Source organism: Pseudophryne corroboree, chromosome 1, assembly GCF_028390025.1.
Source record: "Pseudophryne corroboree isolate aPseCor3 chromosome 1, aPseCor3.hap2, whole genome shotgun sequence".
Lineage (NCBI taxonomy): Eukaryota > Metazoa > Chordata > Amphibia > Anura > Myobatrachidae > Pseudophryne > Pseudophryne corroboree.
The window spans coordinates 404,580,519-404,608,418 of record NC_086444.1 but is presented as its reverse complement, the minus strand read 5'-3'; positions in this window follow the sequence as shown (position 1 = coordinate 404,608,418).

Sequence of the window (27,900 nt, the reverse complement as noted above, 5' to 3'; positions counted from 1 at the left end):
CGCACTGTACACTGGTTGATAAAGAGATAGTAGTATACTCGTAACAACTAGTATGACACTATGACGGTATAAAGAATGAAAAAAAAACCACGGTTAGGTGGTATATATTATAATAATACAATTATGGATGGACGGACTGCCTGCCGACTGCCGACACAGAGGTAGCCACAGCCGTGAACTACCGCACTGTACACTGGTTGATAAAGAGATAGTAGTATACTCGTAACAACTAGTATGACTATGACGACGGTATAAAGAAAGAAATAAAAATACCACGGTTAGGTGGTATATAATTATACAATTATGGATGGACGGACTGCCTGCCGAGTGCCGACTGCCGACACAGAGGTAGCCACAGCCGTGAACTACCGCACTGTACTGTGTCTGCTGCTAATATAGACTGGTTGATAAAGAGATAGTATACAACAATATACTACTATACTGGTGGTCAGGCACTGGTCACCACTAGTCACACTGGCAGTGGCACTCCTGCAGCAAAAGTGTGCACTGTTTAATTTTAAATTAATATAATATTATGTACTCCTGGCTCCTGCTATAACAACCTGCAGTGCTCCCCAGTCTCCCCCACAATTATTATAAGCTTTTATACATTGATGTGCAGCACACTGGGCTGAGCTGAGTGCACACAGACTGAGTCACACTGTGTGACTGCTGTGTATCGTTTTTTTCAGGCAGAGAACGGATATAGCAGAGAACGGATATATTAAATAAAAGTTAACTTAACAACAACTGCACTGGTCACTGTGGTAAACTCTGTCTGCACAATCTCTCTCTCTCTCTCTCTCTTCTAATCTATTCTAATGGAGAGGACGCCAGCCACGTCCTCTCCCTATCAATCTCAATGCACGTGTGAAAATGGCGGCGACGCGCGGCTCCTTATATAGAATCCGAGTCTCGCGAGAATCCGACAGCGTCATGATGACGTTCGGGCGCGCTCGGGTTAACCGAGCAAGGCGGGAAGATCCGAGTCGCTCGGACCCGTGAAAAAAAAAGTGAAGTTCGTGCGGGTTCGGATTCAAAGAAACCGAACCCGCTCATCTCTAGTATATACTGTATTTTATGTTGCCATCGAAAAGACCTACTAAAACAAAATAAAGGTAGGCTTATATATAAAAAAAATACTAAAACCATTCACAAAAAGATCTTTAAAATAAGTTTTTTCACAATGCATGATTTTGTTAATAAAGCAGTGATAGAGGAAGACAATTTCCAGCATTCTCATTGAAGGAAATATGCCATCAGCCACGTTTGCCCACCTTTTGAGGATAATGGGCATAGTGAAGAAACATACCTACCAACATCTGTGTCGTAGGATGCGGCTATCACTGGGGTAAGGGGGCGTGGCCTTGCAGCAAGGATCACAATTGCAAGCCACGCCCCATTTTAGTCACTATGGGGGAATGGACAGCGCTCAGTGAGCAGCTGGCTATGCCCCCTGTCCCTCTCTGTCGGGGAATCTATTCACCGCTGCTCTGCTCAGAGCAGCGAGTGTCAAGGGGGGATCTCCCGGGTGGGACAGTGAAAAACGGGATTGTCCTGCCAAATCGGGACAGTTGGGAGGTATGAATACTGTAGCTTCTCTTCAGTTGCACATCAAATATAATTGCAGCTTTAAGTTTTGGAAACTTTATATATGTATTTGTGATTGATATTATTAGGCCTTTTATATGAGGTAACATATTTTATTATAGGTCATTAAGAAGTATGTTTTTGTTATGTGTCTCTTTTTTGCGGATTCACCCACTTTTATAGATAAATTCACAGAATATCCCTGTGTTGGTGTGTCCAGGAGCAATTTCTAAACCTTGGGGTAGATGTAAGAAGTGTTGGTATGGGGGAGAAGCGATATCAGTGCCACTATGCACCTCTCTCTATATCGGCACTGCTATCTACAAGATAGGATGCCAATATGTGGGGGCACTGTATATACAGTCAGTAGCACTAACCATTCCGGCAACTTGGACAGCTGCAGTAGTTGCTGCCCATTCATGAAAGCAGGGACAGTTTGTGGCTGCCGGCTCACAAGAGTAGCAGGATCTCGCGCATGACAAGTGAACCGGTGGGTGGGAGGGGCCGCAAAGGGGGACAGCACAGCACACATCAGCACTAGGTTGATACGCTGTGGGGGTCTAGCAAACAAGATGTACATACATGTTGTCGCTATTGCTTCTTGCTTTGCCTCGACATAGAGGTGAAGCAGGAAGAGAAACACAAGCATGAACAGTGCCTCGTAATACATGTACCCCCATATGACATAGTTCCATACTCTCCCGTACCATCCGGGAGCCTTCAGAAATGCGGATGCTCTCTCAGGCACATGGAAAAGTAGGTAAGTTTCCCACAGGCCACTTGCTGCCTCCACTTCACTGGGGAAAAGGTTTATCATGATATGGCTCCCAATTTCCAATTCACAGCTTTATATAGCAGGGTGGGGCACCAATGACATGATCGCTACCCCACACCCCCACATACCGCCTACCCATCTATTAAAACCCCCCCCCCACTTTTTCATACTTTACGATTCAATTGGGAACGGTAACCTGTGTCACTTCACGAAGAAAATGACACCAAAAAAACATGAAAAACTCATGTCGACCTTTTTTCATGTCGACCCTTTTTCATGTTGACCTAATGGTCGTGTCGATCTATTTCTAGTGTCGACCTACCAACTGTCGACCAACAGGTGTCAACCTAATGGGTGTCGACCTAGACACTGTCGACCCTGAGTCCCATACCCATCATACAGTATGTCAGTAAAATGTCTACAATATTCAGCCAACCGCATAAGTCTTCCATTATAGTGTTATATTGCTGCTGCGGGATCAGTACAAAATCCCGCTGGACGGGATCCCGGCAGTCGAAATACCGACACCGGAATCCCGACCAGCACAATCCCGACAGGGGTGGCGAGCAGAACGCAGCCCCTTGCGGGCCCGCTGCGCTCGCCACACTGCGGGCACACTAATTTATTCTCCCTCTATGGGTGTCGTGGACACCCACAGAGGTAGAATATGTCAGGATTGTGCCGGTCGGGTTTCTGGTGTCTGTATTTTGAGCGCCTGGACTGTTGACCGCATCCCGATGCTGCTAATAAAGTTTACATAAGGTTAGCCATGAAGAATATGTTATTCTTCTGAAATATAAATATAAGGTCCCTACTCATTGTCAGTTTATTATATACTGCTCGGCGGGAGGCGGCAGTGGGAAAGAATGGATGGCCGCAGCAGTGACTAATGACCATTACACATTATGCCACACACCGTGATGTACATTACACATTATGACACACACCATAATGCCCATTACATATTATGTAACACACCGTAATGCCCATTACACATTATGCCACACACCGTAATGCCTATTACACAATATGCCACACACCGTAATGTCCATTACACAATATGCCACATACCGTAATGCCCATTACACAATATGCCACACACCGTAATGTCTATTACACGTTATGCTACACACCGTAACACTTATTATGCGTTATGCCACACACTAATGCCAACTACATATTATGCCACACACAGTTATGGCCCTGGCACCATTTTATGCCCCACACACAATAATGCCACTTACAAATTATGCCACACAGTAAAGCTTCAAATTACTTGCCTGTTGTCAGGGGTCTCATGCTGGTTGCCAAGGGTTTCATGCATGTTGTCAGGGGATTCATGCTCTGGGTTCCATCCTTGCAGGGGTCTCCTACGCATTAACAGGGGTTTCATGTGCATTGCCATAGCCCTCCTGTGCGTTGGCAGGCGTTTCATGCGCGTTGCCAAGCATGTGAATTGCCAGGCGTTTCATGTGCGTTTCCAGGGGTTTTCTGCATGTTGCCAGAGGTTTCCTGTTTGTTGCCAGAGGTTTCCTGCATGTTGCCAGGGGTTTCCTGCATGTTGCCCCAGTAAAGTTTGGGAGGGTGGGTGCGGGCATCAGTAAGGTTACTGCTAGTACCTGCAGTAGATTGAGACGAGCTGGGGGCTGCGGAAGCGCTTCCGTACCATAGCAGTGTAAAAATAAAACCCTCTTAAAATGCCCGCTGCCGAGGAGACAGGCGCTACAGGTCAAATGTGACCTTTAGCGTCTGTCTCCTCCTCGGCGGCGGCCATTTTTGGTTGTTTTTTACACTGCTATGGTACAGAAGCGCTTCTGCAGCCCCCAGCGCGTCACAATCTACTGCAGGTGCTGCGGCAGCTAGCTGTTCTGGGGCAGCAGCTCCGTGGGTGCTCCTTGTCGTCCATGGGTGCTCAGGCCCAGGAGCACCCATGGAATCGGCACCTATGTAACAGAGTACAGACGGAGACATATGGTATCTCCTATATATGAGCCCTGTGACTCTGTGGCTGGCTTTCTAACGCTGGGTGGAGTCACAGACGTGGGCGGACTTAGCATCTCCTGCCCTGTCCCAGTGGCAGCACACCACACAGAAGGGACCACCATTCCCAGGCAAGGCACAAGTCAGCAGTGCATCGACGCCACACACTAGCCGGTAAGCATGGACACCCAGACAGCGTCACCCCACACCACCCCTCCGCTGCAAAGACCCACCACCACCTACCACACCGGGACACACAGCCCCAACCGAGGCCGCCGCTAACCCCCCCCTACCATCTGTACGAGTGCAGCCGCGCCGCGGCCACACACTCATGGCTAATCACACACCGCTCCCCACTACCGCTGCACACACTCTCACGGAGGCGCCCGACAGCACACCGCCAGCCTCCCTCACTCCCAGCCCCGTCACCCGCACCTGTCTTCCTGTGCCCGATAGGGCCGCACACACCGCTTCCCCCCTCCCCACTACCGCTGCACACACTCTCGCACGGAGCTGCCCGACACCTGGCCGCCATCCTCCCTCACTACCAGACCAGCTCCCTCTGCTCTTCACCAGCCCCCTCACCTGCACCGGTCTTCCACCGCCCGACAGGCCCGCACACACCACTCCCCCCCCTCCCCACTACTGCTGCACACACTCTCTCACCAGCCTCCCTCACTAGCATGCCAGCTCCCTCTGCCCGTCACCAGGCCCGTCACCCACACCTGTCTGCCTGTGCAAGATACTCCTGTTGCCACTCCAGCAACACCCACTGCAACCTTCACCCAACACCCTACCCATCCACCCGCAGCCCCCAACACCATCATCCACACAATAATCTATGTGGCTTATATACGAGGCAGCAGCAGCGCACCCCTCCCCCCTTCCCCACCTTGGAAGGAAGGCTGATATGGGGGGGGGGGGGGACATAGCGGAATGCCTGATATTATGGGCGAAGGGAGGGAGGGGCATGCCTTATAAAGGGGAGGAGATGACTGATATTGGAGGAGGGGGATGGCTCATGTTATGGGGGGGGGCATCTATTCTTGTGTGCCTTTTTCCCTCTTGCCATGGTGGAGGTGCTGCGATGGGAGAGGTTTTTTTTTACACCTGCCGCTGGGGACAGGACTGCCATCAGCCCTGTCACCCCCACCCCCAATATCACCCCCACTCCCAAAACAGTGTGGGACGGAGTCCCCTGCATTATACACTTTCTGCTGGGGTAGTGGGGAGGCCTGGAACCTTCACTGTAGCCCCCCTGTTTCCATCACTGTGTGACCCCAGCACACCTGCAAACCAACACATGTTGGGGGGCTTTGCAGACCTCTATGTTGCCCCTGTCTGCGCCGACGTGGTGGGGAAGCTGGGTGTACACGCTAACAACATACATCACTACCCAACACTTTTTACACACACACACACACACACACACACACACACACACACACACACACACACACACACACACACACACCCAACCAACCACTTACCCCTCTGCAATTACACTGCAACACCTACATAACCTTCCAGACCCTCCACAATTCTGCACACCACCACACAACCCCTACTACACACCCACCACCTTCTCTATGCAGCCCATACATTCTGACAACACAATAACACAACCATATGCCCACAATGGAGCCCCCCCCCCCACACGCAATAACATGCCAACTCATGTCCATCCGTCCCCCCCCCCCCAACTTCCACACACTACAATACCATATACAAAGTTCCAAAAACATACACCACACAGCCATGCCACCTTCCGGTCCCATCCACATCTTCCCCACACCCGCCACTCTCCCACCTACTTGGTGATTTACCAGGCCCTGCGTGCGCTGTTCACGCCGATGCAAAGGGCTTCGACCCCTTAACCATTGCACGCCCTTTGTCCGTGCAATATTTAACCATTCACACAATTGTGATTGGATGTAATACGCCATATAATAAAAATATTGCACGCCGCAAGGGTGTGCAAGGGTTAAGGGGGCGTAGCCCCTTACGACGGTGTGAAGAGCGCCTGTAGGGCGCGATGAATCACCTAGTTATATAATATACAGACCCAAAATGTATCTAGAACAATTGCATTGCTGTTTTCCTTTACTTATTTTATTCTCTTGGTTGCAATGCTTTGTCTACCTCCACGGTGACCTCACAAATGGGCAGGGAGGGGCACAGGCAGTTCCACCTCAAAGAGTGTATTTTTGCTTTGCAAGTATGCGAACGCATGTACAGCCGATTGGTACAAAAAAACTTTGTGCAGTTTCTGAGTTGCCCAGGACTTACACAGCTGCTGCGATCACTTCAGCCTGTCCGGGACCGGAATTGACGTCAGGAACCCTCCCTGCAAACGCTTGGACACACCTGCGTTTTTCCAACCACTCCCTGAAAACGGTCAGTTGCCACCCACAAACGCCTTCTTCCTGTCAAACTCCTTGCGATCGGCTGTGCGAATGGATTTTTCGTAAAATCCATCGCACTGCAACGATCCGCTTTGTACCTGTGCGACGCGCCTGTGCATTGCGGTGCATACGCATGCAGAGTTCTGACCTGATCACAGCGCTGCAAAAACCGCTAGCAAGAGATCAGGTCTGAATGACCCCCCATGTGCACTGCAGGTGTGGCAGATATAATATGTGCAGAGAGAGTTAGATTTGGGTGGGCTATATTGTTTCTGTGCAGGGTATATACTAGCTGCTTTATTTTTACTCTGCATTTTAGATTTCAGTTTGAACACACCCCACCCAAATCAAACTCTCTCTGGATGTTATATCTGCCCCCCCCCCCCCCCCCCCCCCCCCCCCTGCCCTCCACCTCCCCCTTGCAGTGCACATGGTTTTGCCCAACTGCTACCAAATTTGCTGCTGCGATCAGATCTGAATTAGGCCCTTGCAGTGGCGCACCCAGGGAAGGGGGGGGGGGGGGGGTTCCGAGCACCCAGAAACCCCCTCCACCAAAAAAAAAAAATAATAATATTTTTTATTTTTTTTGCTGCATGAGTATTATTAATGGCTGTCTAGCGTCCTCTGCAGCCTGCTGTCTTCCTGGTGGCACTTGTAAGTGCTTGATAAAAGTTCACTTTTTTTCATTATAGTACATATATATCCATGTGCATACATATATACACACATGTATATACATACATATAAACACACACATATGATATATATGTACATGCGTATATATGTGTACTGTATGTATGTATGTATGTATGTATATATATACATATATGTATGCATGTTTAATATGCTATGTGTATATGTATGTACTATGTGTATATATATATATATATATATATATAGGTGTATATACGGGGTATATATATTTGTGTAGATATATATATATTTATATATATATATATACACAGACACACTAGTTTTACGGACCCAGCATATACTGGGTCACCTCAGTCCCCACCCCGTGCTTGGCTCCACCCAGTTCTGGAAACCCCACCATGCAAATCCTGCGTTTGCCACTGCCTTGGTCTACTTTTTTGCGATATTTTGGGAAGGTTTTAGGTGCAAGTTAAAAACTCTCATCCTATTGCATTGGCCGAGTTGTAAGTTTTCCATAGGAAAATATCTAGATGCGAGTAAGGCCATTGTGAGCTAGGGGTTTGCAGGAAACATGCGAGTTTGCATGTACTCACACCTTATTACTAGAGATGAGCGGGTTCGGTTCGTCGAGATCCGAACCCCCCCGAACTTCACGTGTTTTACACGGGTCCGAGGCAGCCTCGGATCTTCCCGCCTTGCTCGGTTAATCCGAACGAGGCTGAACGTCATCATCCTGCTGTCGGATTCTCGCGAGATTCGTATTCCATATAAAGAACCGCGCGTCGCCGCCATTTTCACTCGTGCATTGTAGATTGAGCGGAGAGGACGTGGCTACGTTCTCTGCCTGAAAAGCTCAATCTCTGTGCTCAGTGTGCTGCAAATATCTGTGCTCAGTGTGCTGCATTGTGGTGACCACCAGTATATTATAGTAGTATAGTACAGTAGGCCATTGCTGTATCTTGCAGCTCCATGTCAGACTCAGTTCTAGACAGTATCCTGATCAGTGCTCAATATCTGCTGCATTGTTATGTGACCAGAATATACTATATAGTAGTACAGTGCAGCATTTTGGTGACCACCAGTATATATAGTAGTACAGTAGGCTATTGCTGTATCTTGCAGCTCCGTGTCACTTCAAGTATCCATATCTGTGCTGCATTGTTGTGAGCAGTATATAATAGTACAGTGCAGCATTTTGGTGACCACCAGTATATAGTTGTACAGTACAGTAGGCCATTGCTGTATCTTGCCACTCCGTGTCACTTCAAGTATCCATATCTGTGCTGCATTGTTGTGAGCAGTATATAGAAGTACAATGCAGCATTTTGGTGACCACCAGTATATATAGTAGTACAGTACAGTAGGACATTGCTGTATCTTGCAGCTCCGTGTCAGACTCAGTTCTATTCTCCGGATCAGTGCTCAATATCTGTTCTGCATTGTGGGGACCAGTATATAATAGTACAATAGTCCAGTGCTGTTCTCTCTGCTCAGTGTCAGTTCTCCGTAGTATCATCAGTGATCAGTATAATCAGTTCTCAGTATAATCAGTGCACTGTTAGACGTGCGCCCGTTTTCCGCCATTAGTGCATTGGGATTTAGACAATTGATGAAGTTATTGTGTCCCCGGTACAAAATCCCATCTAGATTCCATGTCATTTTCTTCCAGTGATTTAGACCAATAATACCATTGATTAGAACGAATAATTCCAGTGATTTTGTCATTTTCTTCCAGTGATTTGGACCAACAATACCATTGATTAGAACGAATAATTCCAGTGATTTTGTCATTTTCTTCCAGTGATTTGGACCAATAATACCATTGATTAGAACAAATAATTCCTGTGATATTGAGGTGTTTGTGTCGCTTAGCTTAGCCATCCAGCGATCACAGTGCACCTCTTTTTCTCTTTTCTTTGCATCATGTGCTGTTTGGGGACTATTTCTTTAAGTGCCATCCTGTCTGACACTTCCGTATATGTCCAGTGGTACTGCCATTTGATATAATTCCCGACATTACTGCCATTTAATTCCAGTGATTTTGTCATTTTCTTCCAGTGATTTGGACCAATAATACCATTTATTAGAACGAATAATTCCTGTGATTTTGTAATTTTCTTCCAGTGATTTGGACCAATAATACCATTGATTAGAATGAATAATTCCTGTGATTTTGTAATTTTCTTCCAGTGATTTGGACCAATAATACCATTGATTAGAACGAATAATTCCTGTGATTTTGTCATTCTCTTCCAGTGATTTGGACCAATAATACCATTGATTAGAATGAATAATTCCAGTGATTTTGTCATTTTCTTCCAGTGATTTAGACCAATAATACCATTGACTAGAACGAATAATTCCTGTGATTTTGTCATTTTCTTCCAGTGATTTGGACCAATAATACCATTGATTAGAACGAATAATTCCTGTGATTTTGTCATTTTCTTCCAGTGATTTGGACCAATAATACCATTGATTAGAACGTATAATTCCTGTGATTTTGTCATTTTCTTCCAGTGATTTGGACCAATAATACCATTGATTAGAACAAATAATTCCTGTGATTTTGTCATTTTCTTCCAGTGATTTGGACCAATAATACCATTGATTAGAACGAATAATTCCTGTGATATTGAGGTGTTTGTGTCGCTTAGCTTAGCCATCCAGCGACCACAGTGCACCTCTTTTTCTCTTTTCTTTGCATCATGTGCTGTTTGGGGCCAATTTTTTTAAGTGCCATCCTGTCTGACACTGCAGTGCCACTCCTAGATGGGCCAGGTGTTTGTGCCGGCCAATTGGGTCGCTTAGCTTAGTCATCCAGCGACCTCGGTGCAAATTTTAGGACTAAAAATAATATTGGGGGTCATTCCGAGTTGTTCGCTCGCAAGCGGATTTTAGCAGATTTGCTCATGCTAAGCCGCCGCCTACTGGGAGTGAATCTTAGCATCTTAAAATTGCGAACGATGTATTTGCAATATTGCGATTACACACCTCGTAGCAGTTTCTGAGTAGCTCCAGACTTACTCGGCATCTGCGATCATTTCAGTGCTTGTCGTTCCTGGTTTGACGTCACAAACACACCCAGCGTTCGCCCAGACACTCCTCTGTTTCTCCGGCCACTCCTGCATTTTTTCCGGAAACTGTAGCGTTTTTTCCCACACGCCCATAAAACGGCCTGTTTCCGCCCAGTAACACCCATTTCCTGTCAATCACATTACGATCGCCAGAACGATGAAAAAGCCGTGAGTAAAATTCCTAACTGCATAGCAAATTTACTTGGCGCAGTCGCATTGCGCATGCGCATTAAGCGGAAAATCGCTGCGATGCGAAGATTTTTACCGAGCGAACAACTCGGAATGACCACCATTGTGAGGTGTGAGGTGTTCAGAATAGACTGGAAATGAGTGGAAATTATGCTTATTGAGGTTAATAATACTATAGGATCAAAAATACCCCAAAATTTTAAGATTTAAGCTGTTTTTGAAAAAAAATACCCAAATCCAAAACACACCCAAATCCGACAAAAATTTTTAAGGGAGGTTTTGCCAAAATGCGTCCGAATCCAAAACACAGCCGCGGAACCGAATCAAAAACCAAAACACAAAACCCGAAAAAATTTCCTGTGCACATCTCTACCTATTACATGATCCGATTTCTAAAAATGTGCAAGTTTTACGGTAAACTCGCACATTTCCAGAACTCGCACCATATTACATTTAGCCCAACATGTCCATAATATTTGAACTTCATCTTGATGGAGAGAAGGGAGGCAGCATTAGTAGGAGGGAGGAAATCTGTAGAATGGACCGGGGTGCGTAAGTTCAACCCAATTGCCCAGAGGTAAGTTTGAGTTTCTGGCACCTCCCCACTTTCAATGTAAAACGGGAAAACAAATGTAAATTATATGTACATTATGTACCAAGTTAAGGGGCTTCTCCCTTGGGGAGGAATGGGCCATCGCTGGACTTCAGCTACTCTGTGATGCAGAATCAGTGGTCACCAGCAAGCGTCATCTTAGCAGAGCTCCCAGGGACTGGATAGGCGATCAGGCACGTGTCTCATATTCCAACTCACATTCCTGCAGCAGCAGTGGGTGAACCGTGCTGCAGTGCAGGGTCAGAGGTACAAGCCAGAAGCCATCCTACCCCCTCTTACAGGTGTTAGCACAGCTCCCAGGACAGATCCAATACTGAAGCAGCAGCGGGTGTGTCTAAATAATCTATGGGAGTTCGACTACTGGCATGGAATTAAATGAGAATTCATATAGCGGGATGTCATTTTTGTGTGAAAAGTAGAGCAATAAGGTCACATCATACTGTATATTCTGTGTCATCTGAAAATAAAAGTGCTACAGTATGTTGTGTTGACAGTAAATTGTTGATAGTAAGAATATTCACAATAACGGTCTGGTGAGTGATCAATGATCTTTCTATTTGCAAAACATATAAACGAAATGTGAAGATAGAATAAGCTACTATGTGATCTCAGGTTATAATTTGTCTGTAGTGAGCATAAAGGGGGAATTCAGTTTGCAGTGAAAAGTTTTCACAGGTGAAATAGGGAGGTAGCGTTTTTGTTTAACACCAAGGGCTATTCAATTGCACTACCTTTTTTCACCCAACAGCTTCATTAACGACTGTGAAATTAGGATTCACCCATTACCCTGCTAGTTATTGGGATTTTTTTTCGAGCTGCTGAGGATGGTGAAAAATCCCTGGTATTGTAACTCAAAGCTTCGGGTATAATTTACTGCAACTAATTGAATTCCACCCTAAGTGGGAATGATAGTGAGATTGTTATATTTGTGAAAAACTATCTTATTTTCTCATGAAATCATACACATCTCTGTATTATTAAGAAAAGCTCTGTCATAAGCTTCAATCAAGATTGTTTCATATTAGGATGCTGTACTGTAGTTAATGTAATATTGCATAATGTGTATAAGGGGTACTACTGTGTGGTGACTGATGGACACTACTGTGCAGTGTAATGTGACTGACGGACACTACTGTGCGGTGTAATGTGACTGACGGACACTACTGTGCAGTGTAATGTGACTGACGGACACTTCTGTGCGGTGTAATGTGACTGGTGGACAAACTGTGCGGTGTAATGTGACTGACGGACACTACTGTGCAGTGTAATGTGACTGACGGACACTTCTGTGCGGTGTAATGTGACTGGTGGACAAACTGTGCGGTTTAATGTGACTGACGGACACTACCGTGCGGTGTAATGTGACTGACGGACACTACCGTGCAATGTAATGTGACTGACGGACATTTCTGTGCGGTGCAATGTAACTGACGGACACTACTGTGCGGTGTAATGTGATTGACGGACACTTCTGTGCGGTGTAATGTGACTGACGGACACTTCTGTGTGGTGTACTGTAACTGACTGACACTACTGTGCGGTGTAATGTGACTAACAGACACTATTGCGCGCGGTAATGTGAATTGGTACTATTCTGTGAATATGCCCATATATTTTTGGCGCATACCTCCGGCATACACTGTCCCTGTTTTCAATGGGGGGACTAATCTTAACCCAAACCACTACACTAACCCTATTAACCTGTCCCTACTACCCTAACCCAATCCTCTAAATGAAACATAATACCCTAACCCCAAGTTTTTTCCCCTTAGTACTATAAAGGTGTATGGCCCTCTATCCGTTGCTCCTTATATGCAACATACAAATCTGATCTGAATGAATGCTAAGGATTAGAAGGTCACTGCAAGGTGGCATCTGCACTGGGGTATGTGAGAGCTGGTGGTGCGGTGGGTAAATGTACATCACAGTAGAGTGTATGTCTGTGCCCTGCTTAGTGCCTATGCAGGGGTGTTTTAAGAGAGGAGGAGGCCCGTGTTCAGCCTCCTCCATTCGGACCCCCTCCTCTCTGCCCAGAGCGCTGTAGAGACTGAGCACTAGAAGGCTCAGACTCTACTGTGCATGCGCAGATCTCCGGGAAAATGGAGCGGCGGCCATTTTCCCTGAGATTTCTCTACTGCGCATGCGCAGAACTCCATGAAAATGGCCACTGAGTCATTTTCACTGTGTTCTAACAGCACTGCGGATGCCGGCGCTGGACTTCGGAGGGGTGAGTATTTTAAAAATGGGTGCAGTGTGCGGTGGGGGCCCCCTCTGGACTAAAGGGGCCCGTGTGCACTGCACACACTGCATCCATTATAGAAACACCAGTGTGCTTATGACATATAACGTGGGTGAGGAGTTATCACCACAGACCATGGCGGGCTTATCTCTCCCAGGCTTCCAGGCACAGGGCTTTCATTTACAGATTCACACTGTAAGCACTGGGTGCCTGCCTAATATAACAGTGACATTAGTGGGTGCCAGGGTAATTTCACAAGCAAGACACTGGCTACCCAACATCCCTGCAATTGATAGATGTCGGATTTAGCATACAGGGAGACAGCCCCCCCCCCATTTTTTTTTCATGTCCACACAATAGGACTTCTTTTTTATGGTAGGTGGGAAGCGGACAGCACTACCTTACATTACAGGTATATTACAAGTAATATACATGCACAGTGCAGACAACGGGACTCTGGGGGAATGGGCGAGTCCGCGTGACGTCATGCGGTAGTTGCACAGTGCTACTCTAGGAGCATCATGGACAGGCTGGAATTCTTTGTGGGGCCTATCCAAGGGTCCTTTGGGACCCACGGGGCTTTAGGTGGGTGCCTAGGTTGCCTTGTGGGAAATCCAAGCCTGCATAGGACGCAGCCAGGCATCAGGTTGACTGTTGATTGACTGTGATGCAGTTATCTGCGATGTGGGACCATTTCAAATGCCTTATTAAAGTCTAAATATGCTACATGTATAGCCCTGCTTGATCTACTATTTTAGTCACACAATCAAAAAAAAGTCAATAAGATTTGTTTGGTATGATCTCCTGCCATGCTGCTGGGATCCTGTATATTGTTGGATTTAAGATATTCAACAAATCTTTCTTTTAACAGTGTTTCCATTACTTTTCCTCCTACTGATGTAAGGCTCACTGATCAGTAGTTGCTTATCTCTTTCTTGCTTCCACTTTTGTGCAGTGGGACTACACTCAATCTTTTCCAGTTGTCTGGAATTGTTCCTGTAGCTAGCGACTGGTTGAATAATTCTTTTAATGGTGTTACCAGCAACCTTTTAAACTCTTTTAGTATCCTTGGTAAGTGTTCCCACCAGGATTAGGGCAGGCCCGAGGTGCTGGGCAGGGAAGGTGCGCGCTTGAAAAGGGGGAACGGCCGGTGGGAAGAGGAAGTGGCCCACCGGCATCACTGTTGGGTCAGTCCGGCTCCCTCAATTTCACTAATGACAGCGTTCCCCAGCCATGGTGTCACTGATGGGGGCATGCCCAGCACCTACGTAGATGTTGGGCTTCCCTCAAGCTCTCCATTTAATGTGAAAAGATCTATTCATATGGCGGCAACGGCAGGCTGTTTTAGCCAGATGCTGCTAAGGGGGCAGGGAGCATTTTCCCTTTACAAATTGGACAGGGCATGGCACCCTACTAAAACAGCCTGGCGTGAAGACTGCTTGGCTGTTTCCCATCTGGTCCCATTGATTTATCCACTTTCAGTTTTGATAGTTCTGTTAGGAATGTCTCCTCTGTAAATGTACTTTCATCTACCTTATTATAATGAATGTCCTTCAATTTAACTGTGGCCCCTTCTCCTCTCCTTATGTAGTGAATATTGAATAAAAATAATTTAGATGATCTGCTATTGCCTTGTCTCCCTCAACCAAACTCTCACATCTCTGAATCAGGCCCTTAATACTAGATTTTAACAGATGCTAATTTTCAGTGGCCGAATAATACGCATTCATGCTCTGATTTTGAATCTCTCCACATTGCCTTTTATCCAGTTAAACATTGATTAAAATGTCTAATTTTTCAGCTAAAACAATATTAAATGTAATGTTTCAGGACTGGTTTCAGGCAGAGTATGCATCTGTGTGTGGAAGTTACAATGTCATTTTAGTGCCTAAGGCGCTGCAAGATAAAATTACTTGCCTGGGGTCAGAAGGACCCAACTTGGGAATCAGAGCTGACTTTGACGCCTCAGACCTCATGCCACAGTCATGTCATGTTAGTTGCCTGCTAAAATTAGATGCTTCTATAACACCTTTTATGAAACAAGGTATTCACAAAAACATGGGATGCAAAGTTGTTCTCATCACTTTAGTGTTGTGTCATGTGCAGTCAATTGCATTTAAATCATGCGTGTTAAACTTTAGGCACAAAATCTTACACTACAAGTTACTACATAATTACATGTTGATTTATTAGTCATAGAGTAGAATTTCCATTGAGAAAATATTTTAATATACATTTTTATATGTAATATAGTAAGCTACCACTGTAATTTTTGTAATGAATTCTTCATGGGAAGCAATGGATGATAGATTTTATTGTTACAACTTTTTATTTTTTCCAAAATAGTTTTTTTTCTATGTCATTTACGGTCAGATTTATTAACAGGTTTTTACTAACATAATGTGAAAAGGGGTGTTTTCACACCTTTTTCATATTATTTTAGTATCACTTGAATATATTAAAGGGCTTTTGGAGTAGTTTTTGTGAAAAACTGCTCCCAACCCTTTAATTCACTTTTTTTTAGTAACCATATTACATTTCCCATACTTATAATGGGAAATGTGATCTGCCCAAATTTAAAAAATAAATAAATAAATACTGCAGTGAGCCCTCTGATAATAACGCTTGCCTGAGACAGTGTTATCAGAGGTCTCACTGTGGATCCTGTGCAGATCACAGCTTTCTCTGTGTTCCGGTGCGGCCTGCCAGTCATTGGGGTTCCCTGCCGCACCTGCGACCCTGGTGTAGTAAAGTGATGCTGCAAAGTGGCAGCACACTTTACAGCACCGGAGGTCACAGCAGCAGGGAGCCCCAATGACCAGCAGCACTCTAGGAGCTCCGATCACTGATACCTGGGTAGGTTAGTAAGATCAGTGGTGGGAGGGGAGTCGCGGCAGGGGAAAGGTTTACGAAAAATACCCCGGTAATGCTGCGGAGTGGCATTGCAGGCACAGAGCTTTCTCATATGCTCTGTCCCTGCATGCAATAATTGATACATCCGTGCAATGTAATCAATTATCGCAGTGCGGATTGGGTTGATTTTATCACATTCCATCCTCATCCTCAGATGTGGGTGGCGATAACGCGACTCCTTATTCTTTTAGACATGTTTTGCAGCCATGCTTTTACATTTCACAGAGGTGTTTCAGTGGAACATCTCCCAGTGATCTCCTGAGAAGTTATAGTCTACTAGAAGCAGAGTGTTTAGCGAGTAAGCCCACTATGGGGCATATTCAATTACCAGCAACAAAGTTATACCCATGGTATCCAATAAAAAAATAAATTGGTACAAGTTTTTTGAGGCCAAGATCCCGTGTGTGTGTCGGTGGGGGGAGGGAGAGAGGGGGGGGGGGGAATAAGAAAACACACCTGTTCTTTGTCTACTCTGGTCTCTGCTGTGCCCGGCTGCTGCTTCTCCACACTTGTCAGTCGCTGCTATGACTGGCTGCTGTACGTACTTCTGCCCAGACAGAGGTAAGTGATGGCACAGCACACTGGGGTCACACACACTAGATGGGGTCACAGACACAACTGGGGGTCTCATACACACACACACACACACACACACACACACACACACACACACACACACACACTGATAGGGTTACAGAGGTCCGCACACACAGGAATCATTCACGCATCTGCAGAGGGACAGAAGAATTCAACATGCCAGAGAAGTGGCACATAAGAATAGAACTGCCAGTATTTATTATTGGACTAATTAAACTAATTGGAAACCTCCAATTGCTTAATTAGTCATTATGGGGGGGGGGGGTGTTTAAGGGGTTCAAGAGCAGGTCCCTAGAATTTTTTTCTAAAAATGACGATTTTAGGAAAACTCAAACTTGGGGGTCAATCCAATTATCTGCGATGAACTCGCACTCGCAAGTCATTGCGACAGTAACTGCACTTTGGAGGTCATTCCAAGTTGATCGCACGTAGCAACTTTTTGCTGCCCGTGCGATCAACTAGACGCCGCCTATGGGGGAGGACGTTTTTGCATAGCGCAGCACAAACACCTGGCCCACCTAGGAGTGGCACTGCAGTGGCAGACAGGATGGCAGATTTAAAAAATAGGCCCCAAACGGCACATGATGCAAAAAAGAAAAAGAGGTGCAATGAGGTAGCTGGATGGCTAAGCTAAGCGACACAAGTGTGCGGCACAAACACCTGGCCCTTCTAGGAGTGGCACTGCAGTGGCAGACAGGATAGCACTAGTCAAAAACTAGGCCCCAAACAGCACATCACGCAAAGAAGAGAAAGAAATGCAATGAGGTAGCTGTATGACTAAGCGACACAAGTGTGCGGCACAAACAACATAGGACGTGCCGGAATTTGCCCAGATGTAATACACGCACAATATTGGTGGCACTGGAGAGCGTACCCCTAAACCACACACACGGCAAAGCCTGTAAAATTAATTTGGATAATAATAACACTTTTATTTGGAGCCATTATAATAATATGCAGCACAGGCGAGCGTACCCCTACACCACACAGGGCAAACCCTGTAAAATTATTTGGATAATAATATAAGTAATGTATGTAAGCATTTTATTTGGAGTAAAAAATTTACAGCACAGGAAACCACCACTGGACTTATGGCAGCACAAGACACCACCACTGGACTGATGCAGCACAAGACAGCAACACTAGACTGAACTTATATGGCAGTACCCCTGGACTTATACGGCAGTACCCCTGTAGTTGTACGGCAATGTCAGACAGGATGGCACTTTAAAAAACTAGTCCCCCAACAGCACATGATGCAAAGAAGTAAAAGAGGTGCAAGATGGAATTGTCCTTGGGCCCTCCCACCTACCCGTATAAACAAGATATGCACACTTTAACAAACCAATAATTTCAGCAACAGGGTCTGCCACACAACTGTGGCTGAAATGACTGGTTGGTTTGGGCCCCCACCAAAATAGAAGCAATCAATCTCTCCTTGCACAAACTGGCTCTAGAGAGGCTACATGTCGACCTCATCCTCAGATTTCTCACCCCTTTAAGTGTGTACATCCTCCTCCTCAGAGAGTATTAATTTGTCCCCACTGGAATCCACCATCACAGGTCCCTGTGTACTTTGTGAAGGCAATTGCTGATCAAGGTCTTCCTGGAGGAATTTATAATTCATTTTAATGAACATCATATTCTCCACATTTTGTGGACATAACTTTCTACGCCGATCGCTGACAAGGTTACCGGCTGCACTAAACACTCTTTCAGAGTACACACTGGAAAGGGGGCCACTTAGGTAAAATAAAGTCAGTTTGTGCAAGGGCATCCAAAATGCCTTTTTCCTGCCAGTATACATACAGACTATCTGACATGCCTGCTTGGATGCTGTCACTCATATAATCCTCCACCATTCCTTTAATGGTGACAGAATCATATGAAGTGACAGTAGAGATGTCAGTAATCGTTGGCAGGTCCTTCAATCCGTACCAGATGTCACCACTCACTCCTGACTGCCCTGCATCACCATCAGCGGGTGGGCTAGGAAATGTTATCCTTTTTCTTGCAGCCCCAGTTGCGGGAGAAAATGAAGGAGGAGCTGTTGATGGGTCACTTTACACTTCAGTTGATAATTTTCTCACCAGCAGGTCTTTGAACCTATGCCGACATGTGTCTGCCGGAAAGAGAGATACAACGTAGGCTTTAAACCTAGGATCGAGCACGATGGCCAAAATGTAGTGCTCTGATTTCAACAGACTGACCACCCTTGAATCCTGGCAAAGTGAATGAAGGGCTCCATTCACAATGTCACAACTGAGGGCCTGAGCTGACGGGAGGCAGCCTCAGTTGTAGGGGCTGAGATGTACCGGAACCTGGGAGGTTGTATCAGACCCCTGGACATGTAAGTAACATGAAGAATAACTGCCCGAAGGCGTGACCACGACAACTTGGATAAAAGTCAATGATGTTTATTTATGACAACTCCGCAACACAGCAGCAGTAAAAGAAAACATAAAAGTCAGCAGAGGATAAATACAGTTCCTTGGTACTACAGGGTGGCAAGAGCCACAGGCTCTGGTAGTGTGAGATAGTTCTTATAATCTTCTAGTTGGAAAGTCCTTACCAGGCCCGACTGTAGCAATGGAGAAAGCCCAGGATCGTACCAGCTGGTGTTCCAGGAAAAGCTGGGCTGCTGTAGATAAAACGGCTGCTGTGGATACTGGCTGGAACCAGACTGTAGTTGGCACGGAGAGGATACTGGCTGGAACCAGTTAAATAAATAATAAATGAACTTGAGAGCGATGAAATATGAGATGAAGTTTAAGTTTGAGAGCGGTGAAATTATAATGCCGGTGATAAATGATAATCTGCAGAAAAGGGTACCGGCACTTTAAGAAGAGCTGACCACTGCTGGAAGCTGGATGCTGAAAGCAGGTAGATCTGTAGCTGGAAACAGATGAATCCAAATGGATCGGAGAGTCAGGCTACACCGCAGGTGGAATGCTGGTGCGGGTCTCTATAGTGGAAGTATTGACACAGGAGCTGGAACCTGAAAGACAATCACAGGAGAGAGACAAACTGGAACTAGGTTTGACAACCAAAGCACTGACGCCTTCCTTGCTCAGGCACAACATATTTATACCTGCAGCAAGGAAGGGATTGGCTAGGCAATTATGCAGATTAACAATACTGACAACAGATTGGTGGAAATGATCAGCTGACAGAATCCAAGATGGCTGCGCCCATGCAGACACTTGGAGGGAAGTTTGGTTTGTAATCCATGTGGTAATGAAAACAGTAATGGCGGCGCTGGCCACCGGAGACAGGAGACGCCAGGCCGACAAGTGCACATCCAACCACGCGGACACAGCGGAGGCCGCGGCTGACGTAATCGCCACTCTGACACTCTGCATGCAGAAGCTCAGGGACGGCGGCGGAGGCCGCGGGAGACGCCATGCCAGATGTACTATGGCGTTACTGTGACAGCGTCTCAGAGAGACAGGAGAGGATGCAGGAATGTGAACATTAGGATAACAGATGGGATCCGGTCCTGGAGCGCTGAGCCAGCCTTAGGAGGCATCTGATGGGTAAGAAATGGCATCCAGATACCCGGATCGTGACAGCACCCCCCCCTTTAGGAGTGGCCCCAGGACACTTCTTTGGCTTTTGAGGAAACTTGGAATGGAATCTCCGGACCAAGGCAGGAGCATGGACATCAGAAGCATTGGTCCATGAACGTTCCTCAGGGCCGTAACCCTTCCAGTCAATAAGATACTGTAGTTGACCGTAACGGTGACGTGAGTCCAGGATCTTGGCCACTTCATACTCAACGCCTCGTTGAGTTTGGACTTTCGGAGTTGGAGGAAGTGAGGAATGAAACCGATTCAAGATCAGCGGTTTCAACAGGGAAACATGGAATGTCCTGGGTATTTTTAAGAAGGGAGGCAACTGGAGTCTGTAAGCAACAGGATTGATGACTTGTTCAATTTTAAAAGGACCGATGTAGCGAGGTGCAAACTTCATACTGGGAACTCTTAACCTCAAATTCTTCGTGGATAACCATACCCGATCACCCACCTTGAGAGCAGGAACTGCTCGACGCTTCTTATCCGCAAACTTCTTGTACCTGAACGATGCCTTGAGCAGAGCTGATCGTACGCTCCTCCAGATATTGGCAAACTGATGCAAGGTGATATCCACTGCTGGAACAGAAGTTGCTGGAAGCGGTTGGAACTCAGGGACTTTAGGATGGAATCCAAAGTTAGTGAAGAATGGTGTTGAAGAAGATGAGGAATGATACTGGTTGTTATGACAGAACTCGGCCCAGGGAAGTAATTGAACCCAGTCATCTTGAGAGGAGGACACATAGATGCGGAGGAAGGCCTCCAAGTCCTGATTCACCCTCTCAGTTTGACCATTGGTCTGAGGATGGTAAGCCGTGGAAAACTTTAGCTTGACTTGGAGGACTTGACATAAACTTCGCCAGAATTTGGCTGTGAATTGAACTCCTCGATCTGAGATAATTTCTTCAGGAAGACCGTGGAGTCGGAAGATCTCTTGTATGAATACTTGAGCCAACTTGGAAGCTGACGGAAGACCGGTGAGAGGAATGAAGTGTGCCATCTTGGTGAACCGGTCAACTACCACCCAGATGGTATTGAACTTGTTGCACATAGGTAAGTCTGTAATGAAATCCATCGACAAATGGGTCCATGGTCGATGGGGAACGGATAGTGGAACCAGTTGCCCGGCAGGCGACTGGCGGGATACCTTATGTTGAGCACACTTTGGGCAAGATACAATAAACTCCAAGACGTCCTTTTTCAGAGTTGGCCACCAATAGGACCTAGAGATAAACTCCAGGGTTTTTTGGATACCTGTATGTCCGGCAAAACGGGAAGCATGGGCCCAATGCATGAGCTTCTTCCTTAGCATCGGCTTCACAAAACTTTTCCCTGATGGGGGCGTAGAGTCCATCCCTACCGTGGAGAATGCCAAAGGATTTATAATAGGATGCTTGTCTGAAGACTCTGACTCATTTTCTTGCTCCCATGAGCGGGAAAGGGCATCGGCCTTGCGATTCTGAGAGCCCGGACAGAACTGGAGTTTAAAGTCGAACCTGGAAAAGAAAAGTGCCCATCTGGCCTGACGAGGGTTGAGTCATTGTGCGCCCTTCAGATATAAAAGGTTCTTGTGGTCTGTAAGTATGGTGATTGAATGAGAAGCTCCCTCCAACAGATATCTCCACTCCTCTAGAGCGAGCTTGATGGCTAGCAACTCCTGGTCGCCAATGGCATAGTTGCGCTCCGCTGGGGAGAACTTCCGGGAGAAGAAACTGCAAGGATGTAAATGGCCATCTTTAGCCCTCTGAGATAACACCGCTCCTACTCCAACGGAGGAGGCATCCACCTCTAAGATGAAAGGAGAGTCGATGTCGGGCTGTTTCAGAACAGGTGCAGAGATGAACCTTTGTTTCAAAAGATGAAAGGCTTGCATAGCTTCTTCAGACCACTTGGACGGGTTAGCACCCTTCTTAGTTAAAGCAGTAATAGGCGCCACAATGGTGGAAAAGTCTCGTATAAACTTTCTGTAATAATTGGCGAACCCTAAGAACCTCTGGACCCCTTTGAGGGTTAAGGGTACCGGCCAATTCTGGATTGCTTGTAGTTTCTCAGGATCCATCTCTAGTCCGGAACCGGACACAATGTAACCTAGAAACGGAATGGACTTGACTTCAAAGACGCATTTCTCTAATTTGCAATAGAGATGATTGACACGGAGACGGGACAGAACCTCCTTTACCCAAAAACGATGTTCCTCTAAATCGTTGGCAAAAATGAGGATATCATCTAGATAGACCACGACATGACGGTATAAAATGTCTCTGAAGACCTCATTGACAAAATGCTGGAAGACAGCTGGAGCATTGCTCAATCCGAAGGGCATGACGAGGTACTCATAATGTCCGTCACGGGTGTTAAAGGCGGTCTTCCACTCGTCACCCTCACGGATCCGGATGAGATTGTATGCACCTCTCAAGTCTAACTTTGTAAAGATGGTAGCTCCGCTAACTCTGTCAAAGAGCTCAGTAATCAAGGGTAAAGGATAGCGGTTCTTGATGGTAATGTCGTTCAAACCTCTGTAGTCGATGCACGGCCGCAGACCACCATCTTTCTTCTTTACAAAAAAGAAGCCTGCGCCGGCTGGAGAAGAAGAAGGTCGAATGAACCCCTTTGCTAGGTTCTCTTTAATGTATTCCTCCATAGAATGCGTCTCAGGCAGAGACAACGGATAAGTTCGGCCTCGAGGTGGAACCTTCCCTGGAACGAGATCAATCGGGCAGTCCCATTCTCTATGAGGAGGAAGGATATCAGCAGAAGCTTTACTGAACACATCCGTGAAATCTTGATATGGAGGAGGTGGAACATCAGACGACCTAGGGGAGGAAGAACAGACAGGCAATACTTTGAACAAACATGTCTCAGCACAGGAGGAACCCCATGCCAGGATTTGCGTAGTCGTCCAATCAATTGTAGGATTGTGAAGACGGAGCCATGGAAGGCCCAGGACCACAGGATGTGTGGCTCTTGGAATCACTAAAAAAGAAATAAGTTCGGAATGAAGAACTCCCACTCTCAGACGAACTGGTAGAGTCCTTAAAGAAATAACTGCATCAAAAATCTTGCTGCCATCCACGGCAGTTAAGGAGATGGACGAAGGAAGTCTCTCGGTGGGTAGGGACCACCGTTTAACATAGGCTTCGGTAATAAAGTTCCCAGCTGCTCCGGAATCAAGGAGGGCAATGACGTTCCGATAATGTTGAGCAACTTGAAGCGAGACTGGGAGATTACAATCTTGAGGAGATGGAGAGGAGCTCATTACTCCTAGCCGGCCCTCTCCTTGGCGAGCTAGGATTTGGAGTTTCCCGGACGTTTGGGACAGGCATTAATGGTGTGAGACGGAGCTGCACAATAAAGACAGAGAGACTCGGAGAGACGTCTTCGGCGCTCAGCAGGAGTTAAACGGGAACGGCCAATTTGCATGGGCTCATCTTTAGATGGTGACAGTTGACGAGGAGGAGGAGCAGAAGATTTTGGAGCAGATGATCTTCCACGCTCAGTTGCTCTCTCTCTGAAACGTAAATCAACTTTCGTGCAGAGTGAGATTAGCTCATCTAACTTAGAAGGTAAGTCTCTGGTAGCTAACTCATCTTTAATACGCTCAGATAAGCCATGCCAGAATGCAGCATACAGGGCCTCGTCGTTCCATGCCAGTTCGGATGCCAGGATCTGGAACTGTATAAGATATTGTCCTACAGTACGTGATCCCTGGCGTAAACGGAGAATCTCAGATGAAGCTGAAGTTACCCGGCCTGGCTCGTCGAAGATACGCCTGAATGTTGACACGAATGCAGTGTAGGAGGATAGCAGGATGTCGGACCTCTCCCATAACGGTGATGCCCAATCAAGGGCTGAGCCACTGAGAAGAGAGATAATATAGGCAATTTTTGTACGGTCACTGGGAAAATTGCCAGGATGTAGCTCAAACTGAATCTCACACTGGTTGAGAAATCCCCTGCAGAATCTTGGAGATCCGTCAAATTTTGCTGGCGTTGGAAGATGAAGACGTGGAGCAGAAATGGGTAAGGTGGGTGGGGTTATAGCTGGAGTCACTGTGGTTGACGCACCAGACGCGCCTGATCCACGGAGGGTTGTCTGAATCCCATCCAGCCGAGTAGAGAGATCCTGGAGACAGCGGATGATGTGGCCCTGTGCAGCCTCCTGATGTTCAAGTCGGGCTGCCAGTTCTTGCATCGGCCTGGCCGCTTGATCCTGGTCTCCGGCTGGATTCATTAGGTCAGTGCTTACTGTCACAACTGAGGGCCTGAGCTGACGGGAGGCAGCCTCAGTTGTAGGGGCTGAGATGTACCGGAACCTGGGAGGTTGTATCAGACCCCTGGACATGTAAGTAACATGAAGAATAACTGCCCGAAGGCGTGACCACGACAACTTGGATAAAAGTCAATGATGTTTATTTATGACAACTCCGCAACACAGCAGCAGTAAAAGAAAACATAAAAGTCAGCAGAGGATAAATACAGTTCCTGGGTACTACAGGGTGGCAAGAGCCACAGGCTCTGGTAGTGTGAGATAGTTCTTATAATCTTCTAGTTGGAAAGTCCTTACCAGGCCCGACTGTAGCAATGGAGAAAGCCCAGGATCGTACCAGCTGGTGTTTCAGGAAAAGCTGGGCTGCTGTAGATAAAACGGCTGCTGTGGATACTGGCTGGAACCAGACTGTAGTTGGCACGGAGTGGATACTGGCTGGAACCAGTTAAATAATAAATGAACTTGAGAGCGATGAAATATGAGATGAAGTTTAAGTTTGAGAGCGGTGAAATTATAATGCCGGTGATAAATGATAATCTGCAGAAAAGGGTACCGGCACTTTAAGAAGAGCTGACCACTGCTGGAAGCTGGATGCTGAAAGCAGGTAGATCTGTAGCTGGAAACAGATGAATCCAAATGGATCGGAGAGTCAGGCTACACTGCAGGTGGAATGCTGGTGCGGGTCTCTATAGTGGAAGTATTGACACAGGAGCTGGAACCTGAAAGACAATCACAGGAGAGAGACAAACTGGAACTAGGTTTGACAACCAAAGCACTGACGCCTTCCTTGCTCAGGCACAACATATTTATACCTGCAGCAAGGAAGGGATTGGCTAGGCAATTATGCAGATTAACAATACTGACAACAGATTGGTGGAAATGATCAGCTGACAGAATCCAAGATGGCTGCGCCCATGCAGACACTTGGAGGGAAGTTTGGTTTGTAATCCATGTGGTAATGAAAACAGTAATGGCGGCGCTGGCCACCGGAGACAGGAGACGCCAGGCTGACAAGTGCACATCCAACCACGCGGACACAGCGGAGGCCGCGGCTGACGTAATCGCCACTCTGACACTCTGCATGCAGAAGCTCAGGGACGGCGGCGGAGGCCGCGGGAGACGCCATGCCAGATGTAATATGGCGTTACTGTGACAGCGTCTCAGAGAGACAGGAGAGGATGCAGGAATGTGAACATTAGGATAACAGATGGGATCCGGTCCTGGAGCGCTGAGCCAGCCTTAGGAAGCATCTGATGGGTAAGAAATGGCATCCAGATACCCGGATCGTGACACACAAGTCTCACATACTTAGCGGAATCGCTCCATCTTAGCTCCTCCTTCAATTTCTCCAGCTGCTTCTGCAAAATCCCGATGAGGTGAATAACCTGACTGAAGCTAGCAGTGTCTGAACTGACTTCACTTGTGGCAAGTTCGAAGGGTTGGAGAACCTTGCACAAGACAGAAATCATTCTCCACTGCGCTTGAGTCAGGTGCATTCCCCCTCCTTTGCCTATATTGTAGGTGGATGTATAGGCTTGAATGGCCTTTTGCTGCTCCTCCATCCTCTGAAGCATATAGAGTGTTGAATTCCACCTCGTTATTACTTCTTGCTTCAGGTGATGGCAGGGCAGGTTCAGGAGTGTTTGCTGGCACTCCAGTCTTCGGCACGCAGTTACTGAATGCTGAAAGTGGCCCGCAATTGTTCGGGCCACCGACAGCATCTCCTGCATGCCCGTCGGTTTTAAAAATATTCTGCACCACCAAATTAATTGTATGTGCAAAACATGGGACGTGCTGGAATTTGCCCAGATGTTATGCACGCACAATATTGGTGGCATTGTTCCGATATCACAAATGCCCAGGAGAGTCTAAGTGGGGTAAGCCATTGTGCGATGATGTCCCTCAGTTTCCATAAGTGGTTGATAGTGCTATGCCTCTTACGGAAAGCGGTGATACACAGCGTAGCCTGCCAAGGAACGAGTTGGCGTTTACGAGATGCTGCTACTGGTGCTGCAGCTGTTGTTGCTGCGGGAGGCAATACATCTACCCAGTGGGCTGTCACAGTATATAGTCCTTAGTCTGCCCTGTTCCACTTGTCCACATATCCGTGGTTAAGTGGACAGTGGGTAGAACTGCATTTTTTAGGACACTGAGGACACTTTTTCTGACGTCTCTGTACAGTCTCGGTATCACCTGCCTAGTGAAGTGGAATTTAGATGGGATTTGGTACCGGGGACACACTGCCTCCATCAATTTTCTAAGTCCCACTGAACTAATGGCGGATACCGGATGCACATCTAACACCAACATAGCTGTCAAGGCCTCAGTTATCTGCTTTGAAACAGGATGACTGCTGTCATATTTCATCTTCCTCGCAAAGGACTGTTGGACAGTCAATTGCTTACTGGAAGTAGTACAAACAGTCATCCGACTTCCCCTCTGGGATGACGATCGACTCCCAGCAGCAACAACAGCAGCGCCAGCAGCAGCAGTAGGCGTACCACTCAATGATTTTCCAGAGGAATCCCGGTTAGGTGAAGACTCCTCAGTCTTGCCAGTGACATGGCCTGCAGGACTACTGACGTTCCTGACTGAGGAAGTTGACGTTGAGGGAGCTGGTGGTGTGGCTTGCAGGAGCTTGGGTACAAGAGGAAGAAGGGATTTAGGTGTCAGTGAACTGCTTACGCTCTTACCCAAAGTTTCTGAACTTGACAATGACATCTTATGAATGCACAGCAGGTGACGTATAAGGGAGGATGTTCCTACGTGGTTAACATCCTTACCCCTACTTATTACGGATTGACAAAAAAACACGGCTTGACACCTGTTGTCCGGATTTGTGGAGAAATAATTCCACACCAAAGAGGTGGCTTTTTTGTATTTTGCCCATGTATGACAATAGGCTTTCTCATGCCACGGACAACAACTGTCTCCCCCGGTGCCTGATTTAAACAAACCACATCACCATCAGAATCCTCCTCGTCAACACCTATAGCCTCATCCTGGTGTACTTTAACAGTGACATCTTCA